Below are 14,289 nucleotides of genomic sequence, written 5' to 3'. Positions count from 1 at the left end.
TTGCCTCAGATGAATGTTCTTTGTACTAAGCCACACTCGATCGCCTGGGAAAAAAGCGAATGCCGGTTTTCGGTGTCGATCATAGTAGCGTTTAGAAGTGCGTGCGACTTTCTGAAGTCGGTGTTGAGTAGAGGACCAAAGTTTACTCAATTGGTCCGCAGTCAATTGAGCAGCTGGTGAGGAGGTTGGTACTGGTAGAGGTAACGGTGGTTTGAGCTGTTTACCGTACACAATTTGAAAAGGGGATTTCCCCGTCGCCGTATGTATTTGATTATTATAGGCGAATTCTGCCCAAGGCAAAAGCTCCACCCAATTATCTTGTTTGTGGTTAATGAACGCTCGTAGGAACAACTTTAATGAACGATTCATGCGTTCGGTTTGCCCATTACTTTGCGGGTGGAAAGCGGAGGAGAAACTCAGCTGGATCTTAAATTTTTTGCATAAGGCTTCCCAATACCTGGCTGTGAATTGAGGGCCTCTGTCAGATACAATGTCCTGAGGCAGACCATGAATACGGAATACATGGTGTGTGAACAGAGAAGCCAGTTCAGTGGCGGAAGGTAATTTGGGCAAAGGCACAAAGTGAGCCATTTTAGAGAAGCAGTCCACCGTGACCCATACCACAGTCTTGCCTTGCGAAGGCGGGAGTTCCACCATAAAATCAGTAGCAATATGTGTCCAGGGTTCCGTGGGTATAGGTAACGGTTGTAGAAACCCTCTCGGAGGGCCATTAAGCGGTTTCTGCAGGGCGCAAGTGGGGCAAGAATTCACGTAAAGGGAAACATCACGTCGAAGACCAGGCCACCAATAGAAACGATTTATAAGATCCAATGTTCTTAGTCTACCAGCATGTCCCCCCGGTCAAGGAGTCATGGCCCCAAGACAAGACTTTCCTCCGAAGCCTCTTAGGAACGGTAGTCTTATTTGAGGAAGCAATGGAAGTGGTAGTTATTTGAACACAGGCAGGATCCAGGATGGTTCGTGGAGAGTCGTCCTCTTCTTCCGGCTGATAGGTACGAGATAGAGCATCGGCTCGAACGTTCTTCTCAGCTGGTCGAAACTTGAGGATGAAATTGAAACGACTGAAGAAGAGTGACCATCTTGCTTGCCGCGAGTTTAGTCGTTGAGCTTGGGCCAAGTACAATAAATTTTTGTGATCAGTGTACACTGTCACCGGATGATTAGCCCCCTCCAGCCATTGCCTCCACTCCTCGAAGGCCAACTTGATGGCTAAGAGTTCTTTGTCTCCGATGCCATAGTTACATTCAGCAGGCGAAAACTTTTTAGAGAAGTAAGAACATGGCATCAATTTGCCCGAAGTATCGTGTTGACTGAGCACCGCTCCAACAGCCAGATTCGAGGCATCGACCTCCAGGATGAAGGGTCGTTGTGGATCTGGGTGTCGTAGGCAGGAAGCGTCTAGGAATGCTTGTTTTAAGTCTTCAAAGGCAGCCGAGGCGGTAGTGGACCAATCGTGAGCGTTAACCCCTTTGCGAGTAAGCGCCGTGAGAGGAGCTACCTTCTGGGAGTAATGTGGTATAAAATGCCTGTAAAAATTGGCGAATCCAAGGAATCGCTGTAGCGCCTTCAGGCCAGACGGGCGGGGCCATTTGACAATGGCCGCCACCTTCTCTGGGTCCATCTGGAAACCGGACGAGGAAACAATATATCCCAAGAACGGAAGCGACTCGCGCTCAAACTGACATTTTTCAAATTTAGCGTATAGATGATTGTCTCTTAGAGCCTGTAAGACCTGTTTGACGTGTTGGCGATGGGAGGAGAGATCTTGGGAATAGATCAGAACGTCATCAAGGTACACTATGACGAAAGAATGAAGCATCTCTCGGAGTACCTCATTCATCAGATTCTGGAAGACAGCAGGGGCATTACATAAGCCGAAAGGCATTACTAAGTATTCGTAATGTCCATCTCGCGTGTTGAACGCTGTCTTCCACTCGTCACCGGGACGAATACGAACCAAATTGTATGCTCCACGTAAATCCAATTTTGTAAAGATCTTGGCCCCCTGAAGTCTATCGAGCAGTTCTGGGATCAGAGGCAAGGGATAGCGATCTTTCTTAGTGATGGAGTTCAGACCTCGATAGTCTATGCACGGCCGGAGGGAGCCATCTTTTTTGGACACAAAAAAGAATCCTGCTCCTGCAGGAGAGTGCGAAGGGCGAATGAACCCTTTGGCAAGATTCTCCGTAATGTAGTCTGACATTGCATGGGTTTCTGGCAGAGAAAGAGGGTATACCCTACCCCGCGGGGGAGTGGAACCAGGTAGTAAATCAATGGCACAGTCGAAGGGCCGATGGCTTGGAAGCAGTTCAGCTTTTTGTTTGGAGAACACGTCAGCGTAATCCTGGTACGGCAAAGGAAGGTCCAGGGCAGAGTGAGAGAGTAATATCTCCGGTCTAGGAACGGGATCCAGGCAATTCTGGAAACAGGAAGGACTCCATTGCGCAATTTGGAGAGAGTCCCAATGGATCACCGGAGCATGTTGTTGCAACCAAGGGAGTCCCAGGACCACAGGGTGCACCGATTTATCCAGTAGCAAAAAGGAGATTGTCTCAGTGTGAAGCACTCCCGTCCGTAAAGTGAGAGGCATCGTGGTTTCAGAAATGGATCCAGGTAGAGGGGTTCCCCGGATAGAGGTAACCCGTAACGGAGGTATCCGGCGCTTAGTAGGTAGTCCTAATTGGTGTACCAGTTCTCTCCAGATAAAGTTCCCTCCGGCTCCGGAATCAATGAAAGCTAGAGTCTGCAAGGAGCCACCTGGATATTCCAGCGTTATAGGAACTGTACATTGAGGAGTAGCATTAACATAGCCTAGGGGAACCTCCTCATCTCTCCCTAGACTCGAGCATTTCCCGGTCTCGCAGGACATTGACCCAGGAAATGACCCTTAGTGCCGCAGTATAAGCACAGGCCCAGAGTGCGGCGTCGTGTCTTCTCCTCCTCGGTTAGCGGTGCCCGTCCAAGCTGCATAAGTTCCTCTGAGGAGCTGTGGGAGGCTGATGGTGTCTTGTGAGGTACAGTCAGAGACCTGGAGAAGGAGGGTGCCAATGAGACAGGCCGACGAGGAACTCGACCCTCCTTAGCTCGTTGCTGCAATCGCCGGTCAATCCTCCCGGCCAAGTCTATCACCCCGTTCAGAGTGAGGGGCAGGTCGCGAGCCATCAGCTCGTCTTTGATACGACCTGCAAGACCTTCCAGGAAAATACCCCGCAAACAGTCATCCTGCCAGCCGAGTTCCATCGCCAGAGTACGAAATTCAATAGCGTACTTCGCCAGAGAGCGGGATCCTTGTCGTAGCTGTAGAATTTCAGTGGTAGCAGTGGTAGCACGAGCTGGCTCATCAAAAGTCTGTTTGAAGTGAGTCACGAAATCCTGCAAGTTGTGCAGCATGGCGTCCTGTTTCTCCCACATGGGAGAGGCCCATAGCATAGCCCTCCCATCGAGCAGAGACAAAATATATGCTACCTTGACGGCATCAGACGGGAACTGCCCTGGTAGCAACGTGAAGCGGATGAAGCACTGATTCAAAAACGCCCTGCACGATCTGGCATCCCCGGAGTATCGAGTAGGCGCTGGAAGCTGAGTCTGTGCGGGAGCTTGAACCGCCAGTGGAGGCGGGGGTGGTGCCAGCGGTGGAGGATTGGCGTCCAAGCGACTGGCTAGGCGATCCACCGTAGCAGCCAAGACTTCCAGACATTGCTGTTGCTGCTGGATTCTTTGGGCCATGCCAGGGATGGCCTGCATAGGAGCGGAGTCCGCCGAGTCCATGGCCTTTGCAAACTGTTATGTTATGAGTAAAGTCAATAGTGGACCCTTGGGCCGGCTGAGGTGGACAGCGTCCACAGGAGTTAATAAGCCGGGAGGCGGCACTCAGCTGGAGCGGACTGGTGGCGTCTTCACCCTGGAAACCCGAGACCCCCCCAGGAGGAGCCCGTAGGGGTCCGAGTCGCTGGGACTTAGGAGAATCGTGAAAGAGTCCAAGGTTCGAGGCTGGCAGAAGACAAAGGAGAATCGTGAAGAAGACCAAGGTTCGTGGCTGGCTGAAGACAAAGGAGAATCGTGAAGAAGACCAAGGTTCGTGGCTGGCTGAAGACAAAGGAGAATCGTGAAGAAGACCAAGGTTCGTGGCTGGCTGAAGACAAAGGAGAATCGTGAAGAAGACCAAGGTTCGTGGCTGGCTGAAGACAAAGGAGAATCAGGAACCGGAGCTGGAGTCAGGATATGTAGACAGCAAGTGGAGCCCAGAGCTGGAGCCAAGGCACAGCAGGACCAAACAGAACCTGACCTGGAAGCAAGGCACGGCTGGGACAAGCTGGAACCGGAGCTGGAAGCAAGGCACGGCTGGAACAAGCTGGAACCGGAGCTGGAAGCAAGGCACGGCTGGAACAAGCAGGAACCAGAGCTGGAAGCAAGGCACGGCTGGAACAAGCAGGAACCAGAGCTGGAAGCAAGGCACGGCTGGAACAAGCAGGAACCAGAGCTGGAAGCAAGGCACGGCTGGAACAAGCAGGAACCAGAGCTGGAAGCAAGGCACGGCTGGAACAAGCAGGAACCAAGGCTGAAAGCAACGCTGGGAAGCAACTAAGCACTCAGGAGAGCGACCTCGTTGCAAAGGCAAAGCAAGGAAGTCAGACGATGGTTTAAATAGCCAGCCAGCGTCTGACGTCAGGAACAGGGCGGTTCAGCACTTCCGGGTGCTGGACCTTTAAGAGCCCCCTGCTCACGCGCGCGCGTTGCCTGGCAGTGGGAGGAGTCAGAATCGTCCTTCGGCAGCGTCTCCACGTGGAGAGAGACGCTGCCATGCGGCCCTGCAGGCCCCAGGAGCAACGGATTGCAGCGAGACCGGGGGAGGCAGGAGAAAGGTAAGGACCCGGTCGCTAGCCTAGCGACCGGGACTGCAACATGAACAGGTTAAAATTATTAAATAAAAATTACCTGGGCTGCTGCAGATGCAGGGCTAGGCAGAGACAGCATGATGTTCTTTTGTTTGGGTACTGTCTCTCCCTCAGTGTATCAGCTGTTTGAAGCAGGAGAGAGGGGCTGTTGCTGCCCATGATTATGAGAGATCAAATGGAGCTGCTGGTTTAGTTTCACTTTAGCAGCTCAGCAATGATGATGTCATAGTCTGGACTGATAAAGGGGCCAAATTGTGTCAGCACCTGAACTAGAAACCACAAGAAGCCACGTTCTGCATGCAGCGCAACAATAAAAAACCAGAATCATCACTATTCCTCTGACATGAAATAAAATAAATAATCATTATAGTAAAAATATACTAATAATAACATTCCAAAAACTGATGACAAAAGATTGAATAATTAAAAACTCGCATACAATTTTTTTTAAATGCCCCAAACACCAATAAAATATTTCAAAACAGCAGACACATTAAATAACACCTGAAAAATAAAACTAAAAAAGATTTTAAAACTTCACGCTCTCCATACCTGGGAACTTTTGATTTCCACTCACCCTGAGATTATCATGGATTAGTGGGAGTGGGATGCACAGACTTTTTCCTCTCTTTCTTATATATACACACACATACACAAGCTCATACACACATACACTTCCTTTCAGACAAACCCCCAAGCATCTCCAGATCTTCTTTGATTGGCATCACCAGCAGCCCCAGGCCCTTCTCTTCATGTCAGATAGTGGCAGGTTGGATTCCATCTGTAGCCAATTCTCTCCCTCTCTTACACACAACCCAGACAAGCTCCCATTCACACCCACATACTACAGGCAAGCTCCCATTCACACATACACACCCAAACAGGCTTCCATTCACATACACCCAAATGCCAGGCAGGCTCCCATTCTCACACACACACTGTCCATCCCAGGAACTTTCCCATGCATGCATGTGCACACAGACCACACCCATCCCAGGCAAGCTTCCATTCACACACACATACACTCATCCTAGGCAGGCTCCCATTCACACACACACGTGCAACCTAGGCGGTTCCCATTCACACACACACATGCAACCCAGGCAGACTCCCATTCATACACACACACACCCATCCCAGGTAGACTCCCATTCACACACACACACCCATCCCATGCAGACTCCCATTCACACACACACACACACACACACACACACATCCATCCCAGGCAGCCTCCCATTCACACACACACACACACACACACACATCCATCCCAGGCAGCCTCCCATTCACACATACACACACACACATCCATCCTAGTCAGCCTCCCATTCACACATACACACACACACATCCATCCTAGGCAGACTCACATTCACACACACATCCATCCCATGCAGACTCCCATTCACACACACCCATCCCAGGTAGGCTCCCATTCACACACATACATCCCATCCCAGAAAGGCCCCCATTCACATACACACATACACACCTATCCCAGGCAGTCTCCCATTCACACACACACACACACACCAACCCCAGGCAGCCTCCATTCACACACACACACACACACACGCACCCACACACCCATCTCAGGCACCCTCCCATTCACACACCCACACCCCCCATCCCAGGAAGCCTTCCATTCACACACACACACACACACACACACACACACACACAGCCATCCCAGGTAGCCTCCCATTCACACACACATCCCAGGCAGCCTCCCACTCACACACCAACACCCATCCCAGGCAGCCTTCCATTCACACACACACACACACACACACACACAAAAACCCATCCCAGGCAGGCTCCAATTCACACACACACACACACACACACACCCATCCAGGCAGCTTCCCTTGCACACACACACACACACACACACACACCTATCACAGGCAGCCTCCCATACACACACCTATCACAGGCAGCCTCAAATGCACAAAACACACACACCCCATCACAGGCAGCCTCTCATACACACACACAAAACCACCACAGGCAGCTTCCCCTACACACACACATATACACCCATCACAGGCAGCTTCCCACACACACACACATATACACCCATCAAAGGCAGCCTCCCATTCATACACACACACAGACAGCCTTCCATTCACATACACACATCACAGGCTGCCTCCCATTCATACTCACACAGACAGCCTCCCATTCACACACACACCCAACATAGGCAGCCTCGCATACACACACACACACACACCCAGCCATCCCAGGTAGCCTCCCATTCACACACACATCCCAGGCAGCCTCCCACTCCCACACCAACACCCATCACAGGCAGCCTCCCATTCACACACATACCCATCACAGGCAGCCTCCCGTATACACACACACACACAGACACACACACACCCATCACAGGCATCCTCCCATATACACACACACACACACATCACAGGCAGCCTTCCATACACACACACACATCATAGGCATCCTCCCATACATACACACATATACACACAGACATCACAGGCAGTCTCCCATTCACACACACACACACACACACACACACACACGCACACACACAACACCTCCCATACACACATACACCCATCACAGGCAGCCTCCCATATACACACACACACACACACACCTATCACAGGCAGCCTCCCATACACACACACACACACACACACACATCACAGGCAGCCTTCCATACACACAAAAACACACATACACACACACACACACACACACACACATCACAGGCAGCCTTCCATACACACAAAAACACATACACACACACACACACACACACACACACACACCCATCACAGTCAGCCTCCCATACACACACACACACATACACCTATCACAGGCAGCCTCCCATACACACATGCACACACACACCTATTACAGGCAGCCTCCCATACACACACACACACACACACCACAGGCAGCCTTCCATACACACAAACACACACACACCCATCACAGGTATCCTCCCATACATACATACACACATACATACACACACACACACACACCCCATCACAGTCAGCCTCCCATACACACACACACACATACACCACAGGCAGCCTTCCATACACACAAACACACACACACCCATCACAGGTATCCTCCCATACATACATACACACATACATACACACACACACACACACCCCATCACAGTCAGCCTCCCATACACACACACACACATACACCTATCACAGGCAGCCTCCCATACACACATGCACACACACACCTATTACAGGCAGCCTCCCATACACACACACACACCACAGGCAGCCTTCCATACACACAAACACACACACACCCATCACAGGTATCCTCCCATACATACATACATACACACACACACACCCATCACAGTCAGCCTCCCATACACACACACGCACAGACATACCCAACACAGGCAGCCTCCCATGCACACACACAAAAATCTATTACAGACAGCCTTCTATACACACATACATGCAGACCAGGCAGTCAGGGTTCATTCTCTGCTTCTGCTGCCACTTACCTGAGGAGGAGCTGCAAAATAGGTTTCTTCCGCTGCCAGCAGGATGGAGCCCACCAGCATCCGTATGGGCCTTCTGTTACTTCCTCTGCCAGTGAGATGGGGTTCACCGATGGCCCCACGTGCTTCCTGCTTTTTTTGCTGCTGGTTGGATGGAGTCCACTCACGGCCGCCCAGTCCTCCTGCTTGGTCCACCGGCAGTAGCAGGGGCCTCTATCTGCTCCTGATGTTGCCCCCTCCAGGTATGCCACCCTGTGCAATTGTACGATTTGCACCCCTGATGACACCAGGCCTGCACTTACACACAAAATCCCATCTCTTGTGAGATGAGAATACAGGAAGTGCGAGCACCGTGAATTACCGCAGTGCCAGCACCCGAGGAAGGGCTGCAAGACAAGCCTCTTCCGCCATCAACGGGATGGAGCCCATCAGCGGTCGCATGGGCCTACTGCTTCTTCCTCCTCTGGGAGGGTTATTCCCAAGTTCTTGTCCCCTTCCATATAAATTTAGAAACTATAAAATTCAATTAAGAGAAAAATGTTTCTGAGGTAATGATAGGTAGCATTGCTAAAAAAACAAAAATAACACTTTTAGTAAGACATTCAATTCGACTGATATGACCCTGTCCAACCATGAAACAGAAAGAGGTGATCATGCTAATAAATCTTGCTTGAGTCTCTTCAGGATCAAATTAAGAAAATATTGACTTTCCAAATTACTGGAAATATATACTGCCAATTATTTAATAGCTTGTGCCATTTAAAGGAATATATTCTAATCAGTTTTTCCTTAGAATCTCTCCTAACTTTTCATTCTAATCTATCTGCTATAGTCCAGAAGTCATTCTTCTTCCTCAGATATGTCCACCATCTTCATTTTGTCTTGGATCAGCATAAACTACAACTCCTTATACATGTCTTTAATATTTCAAGAATCAATTATTGGAACTCTTTCTTTCTTGGTCTGCCTAACTACCAGTTAAAATGTCTGCAACTTCTTCAGAATACTGCTGCAAAGGTTATTCATGGACTAAGGGGTAGATTTTAAAAGTTACGCATGCGTATCTTGGCGTACACACATGGACGCGCCGATTTTATAACATGCACGCGCATGTTATAAAATCCAGGGGCCTAATCTGCACACGCATGTGTATGCAGCGCGGGCAAGGGAGGGGTGATTTATGCTAACTTCGCACAACAACACATCCCGGCCTTCCCCAGTTCCCTACCCCCCTCCCCCACCTTACCTCCCTTACCCTTACCCTTACCCTCTCCTCGCCTCCCCACCCCCTAAACTCTTTCTCCTACCTTTTTGTTTTGTTTATTTTGTTGCTTACTGCTCCATTGGAGCAGTAGCAACTTGCACACGCCTTCAGTCTCATCCTCGGTCAGCGGCATGGTACCGACTGCCCCTTTTCTTCAGCCCGGAACTTCTGCGAGGCCCAGCCACGCGTGTAACCCCATTTTCACGTGCACAATGTTTTGAAAATCTACCCGTTAGGATCTACAATCATGTGATTCCGGCTTTAGAAAAAATTGACATTGGCTACTCATTAGTTATTATGTTAGATTCAAAATCCTTTATCAAACCTTTTGGGCCGTCCATGCTCAGTTTTTCTTATATCTTTCTAAGCTTCTCATTCCTTATTACTCAATTTGCTCTCTGATTCTTCTCAGAAAGGATATCTCCATTTTCCACTCCCATCTATAATCATCCTGAAGTCACTAGAGAATCCTCTTTTAGCTATCAGGCCCCATCTCTCTAGAATTCTCACCCCAAGCTAAATTTTCTGATATTCAGAAAGGCAATAAAAACTTGTTTTTTTTCATTCAAGTTTACAGTTGCTAATTGTCATCATATGATGCAGCCATGTTCCATCCCTTGATGCAATGCTGTTTAATTGTTGGATGCAGTTATTTCCATCATTATGTGCTGGTTTGTGTTTATTATATTTTAAGTCTTCGATTTACCTTTTCCTTGGCCCCATTGTCTTTTGTTGACTTGTGCATCTGTAATTTTATTTTTAATTACTTATATATGGTATATAACTTTATTGTAAAGCCACTTGAGTACCTTGTTTTACAAGTAGGATATTAAATAATAATTGTTGCTTCAAAGAAAGTCTTTATTGAAAAAAAATTCCTTCTTCAATTGTTTTGATCTCACATATAGTACATCATTTGGAAGAAGAGGCCAAGCACTCCAAATATTATCTGCTGTTCCTCCCTGGAAGATTTACCTGCTTTAACCCCCTTCAAAATGGAAGTAGTAACAAACTCTTCTGTTGAGATTTCTCAGATCAATGACCATAGCTTTCAAGATCCTGGAGATATCTGCTGGGGTATCTGCTGGGGAACCTCTTTCTCAAACTGTCTGTGTGGACAACTCTCTCTTTGGTTTTGTCTGTCACCATTCCTTCTCCAATACCTGGAGATCCTAAGCTCATAAACTGTTTCCTATGCTGCAGGCAAGACTCTTCTTTTCGTTGATTGAAGCAGATGGGTATGCTGAAAATATGATGGAGGTTTTTCTCCTTCACCCTTTTTGGTACACAGCTGGTTGCTGCCTTGACATCAAAGAAACCGACTGGGGGGGCAAGATGGCTGACGCATAAGTCTACGCAACTCCTCAGCTCCGCGAAAAAGTGGCTCGAGCTTCTCTTAGATTTCTAATTTCCTGGAAACTAATCTTAAATAAAGAATGCCTCATACTAAAAGAAAAGCTCGGGTTCGTGAAACTTTTACCTCAACGCCGATTTTGCAAGCAAGACAAACGCGGATCGAGGAAGCTTTTGTGAGACCCGCTGTTTTGAGACCGGAGGGAGGGGCCACTGGCAGAACCGACGAGAGGCAGACGCCGACTGCCTTGGCCGAGGAGACATCCCTCAGCCCCGGAGCGCCTAGAACTCCAAGCCCACCGTCTGCACCTTCATTGCCACCGGAGGTTTTTTGGGAAAGACCAGCTATCCCAGGCACCTCACTGACCATGGCCGCCCAGAGAATTAACAGCAGTATGCTGGGTGATTTGGAGAGCCCATTTTAGGGCTCCACGGGCCGAATAGCCGAGGACCAGAGGAGGTTGCAACCAGACGAGACAAAGAGAGAACCCCTGGAGGTAGGAGCTACAGTTTTGGATACCAGTGAGATTTGTTTGACAACTGTACCAGAGAAAATAACGTTGCAAGAGATTTGGAAGTTGTTGTTAAATATGGATAAGTCTATTAACTCTCTAACGGTGTTATTAAAGGAAAACATCAATAAAACTCAAATTCTGGAGAATAAAATAACAACAGTGGAAATTTCTATGAAAGAGTTTGAGAAGGAAATGGTGGTAGTAAAAGAAGTTCAGGCTAATTTAATTAAATCTGAGTCCATATCTACAAATAAAATGGAAATATTGGAAAATGCGATGCGGAGACCAAACCTAAGATTTTTGAACTTCCCTAAATCACGACTGTTGCCACTTAAAGAATTGTTCAAAAGCTATCTGATAAATGTTCTGAAATTTCCAGAATCTGCTATTCCAGCAATATCTAAGATTTATTACTTACCATCTGTAAGAGATTCCAAGGAAAAAGGGGTACAAGGAAATGAAGATCAATCTTTACCCCTAAATTCATCAGAGATTCTGGAAAAGTCATTGGAGATGTCAATTGAGTCAAGGGCAACTCTTCTCGTAACTTTCACTTTTATATCAGAAAGAGACTCTGTGCTAAGATTTTACTTCAGAAATTTATCTCAACAATTCTATGGTCAAGTAGCGAGAGTCTTTCCTGACATAGTAAAATCAACTCAGGAGAGAAGAGAAAAGTTCTTGAGTATGAGAAGTGAGGTGGTAACAAGGGGTGCAAAATTCAATCTGCGTTACCCCTGTAAATGTATTGTTGTTTATCAGAATTCTAAATATATTTTTGTGGAGCCAACTTATCTTCGAGAGTATCTAAATTCACACTCCTAATTGTGTTCCAGTGGGGATAGGCTAATTTAGAAATAACAGCGGGATTATGCATATTCTTAAGAATTTTCCTTAAATCTGCCTTGTTATAATCTTGCCCCCTTTCACCCATCCTATGATATTCAGAGATGTATTTTTCTTTTCTAGTGAATAAGATATGTTGTTATTTAGTTTTAGTTTGTTATGATCTTAGAGAAGTATTCTCTTTCTTGTGAGCAAGATATAATGCCATTAGTCAGTATTTGATTTTGCATTCTCTGTATTTTTTCTGAACATTGTTTACGATGTTAATAATTATTGAAAATTCAATAAAAATTAAATTAAAAAAAAGAAAAGAAACTGACTGGATACCCTATAATGATCGCTTCTATTAATTATTAATGGTTTCTTTCTATGAGGTCAATTTTCAAAGGGTTTAGGTACCTAACTTTAAGAGTTTTGTGCCTACACTGATATCCAGCATTTGGTACCCACTTAAGCTCATCTTTTTGGGAGAGTGTATAACAGGCCTAAAACTAAGCACCTCAATTTTAGATGCTTAAGTACCATGAATTTTCAGCCTAAAACTGAGGCATCTAATTTTGGCTGAAATTTTGATGAGCTTTAGGTGCTTAAAATGAAGGTACCTAGGTCAGACATTCAGCATCCTTTGAATATCTGCCTGCATGTTCCTCTCTTGAAACTAAGAATTTTTCTTTCAGGTAAGAGTTTCTGTTTTCGCCTTCTCATTGTAGACTTTCACTTAGGCATCTATATCAATTACTAAGTGTCCCTAGACTCCTCTAGAACCATTCCTTTTCAGGCTTACACAAAGGATATTCATTTTAGCAGGGAACCCAGAGGATCCCTGCATATGTTTGTTTATCTCTCTCAGCTAACTCTGGGATATATTTTTAGATGCTATGCGACTTGGCTAGTTAGCAGCACGCACAAATAAAAAGGGGCAGGACGTGGGCATGTCGGAGCGCGTAAATGAGCGCCGTCATCCCCTGCCGTGTAACTTTACATCTGTTATCAATGACGTGTAAGTTCTAGAACAAAAAAAATCTAGGCAAATCAGCAGGTTTTTAAGGGTCAGGTCTAACAGGGGGAAAGGGGGGGATATTAAATTAGGAAGGTTTGGAAGTCCAATCCCCTAACTGGGCAAACTGGGAAAAGTATCTACGGTGTTGGCACACGTCCCTTGTAAAATTTACCCACGTACGCTGTAGAAGTCGGATTTGCGTGCACATGCATGCGCCCATTTAAAATTGAGTGCACATGTACGCGCATCCAGGCTATTTTACAACATGCGCGCATATACATGCTGTTACCTTAGCCGCGCGGATCCCGGCGCGGCGGCGCGCGGAGGGGGCCGTTCGGGGTCCGGGGAATCACGGGGCTGACCCGGCAGCATCGACGGCGCGATCTGGTGGGGATCGGGGCGTTTTCTCCCGGCAGGCAGTCCAGCATCTCCACGCGGCTAGGGGAGCCAATGAATGCGAGCCTCGAGCGTTGGCTCCGCCCCCTTGACGTCAGACGCCGGCAGAGGCTCCTTTTGCGCGGGAGATTAGTCTATTTAAAGTGAGCAGCTTCTCCAAATCGCTGCTTCGGCCACGATTGTTCTTGTGAGCTTTCGCCTGGGGAAATTGCCTCCGTTCCTGATTGTCTGCTGCCTGCCTTGACCCGGACTGATTATTGGATTCGTTACCTGCTGCCTGCCTTGACCCGGACTGAGTTTTGGATTCGTTGCCTGCTGCCTGCCTTTGGATTATCTGCTATTTGGTTCCTGATTGTCTGCTGCCTGCCTTGACCCGGACTGAGTTTTGGATTCGTTGCCTGCTGCCTGCCTTTGGATTATCTGCTATTTGGTTCCTGATTGTCTGCTGCCTGCCTTGACCCGGACTGAGTTTTGGA

The 14,289-nt window shown here is 47.7% G+C and overlaps 1 long non-coding RNA gene across 1 annotated transcript in view; it reads left to right on the top strand.

Moving 5' to 3' along the window:
• The first annotated feature begins 4,822 nt into the window (after positions 1 to 4,822).
• Positions 4,823 to 14,289, top strand: part of LOC115087356 — a 30,186-nt gene continuing 20,719 nt past the window's right edge. Inside the window, exon 1 of the long non-coding RNA XR_003855500.1 lies at positions 4,823 to 4,883. This is a non-coding gene — a long non-coding RNA (uncharacterized LOC115087356). The remainder of the gene's footprint in view (positions 4,884 to 14,289) is intronic.

The sequence above is a fragment of the Rhinatrema bivittatum genome, chromosome 1, assembly GCF_901001135.1.
Source record: "Rhinatrema bivittatum chromosome 1, aRhiBiv1.1, whole genome shotgun sequence".
Lineage (NCBI taxonomy): Eukaryota > Metazoa > Chordata > Amphibia > Gymnophiona > Rhinatrematidae > Rhinatrema > Rhinatrema bivittatum.
This window is presented reverse-complemented; position numbering and strand designations above follow the sequence as displayed.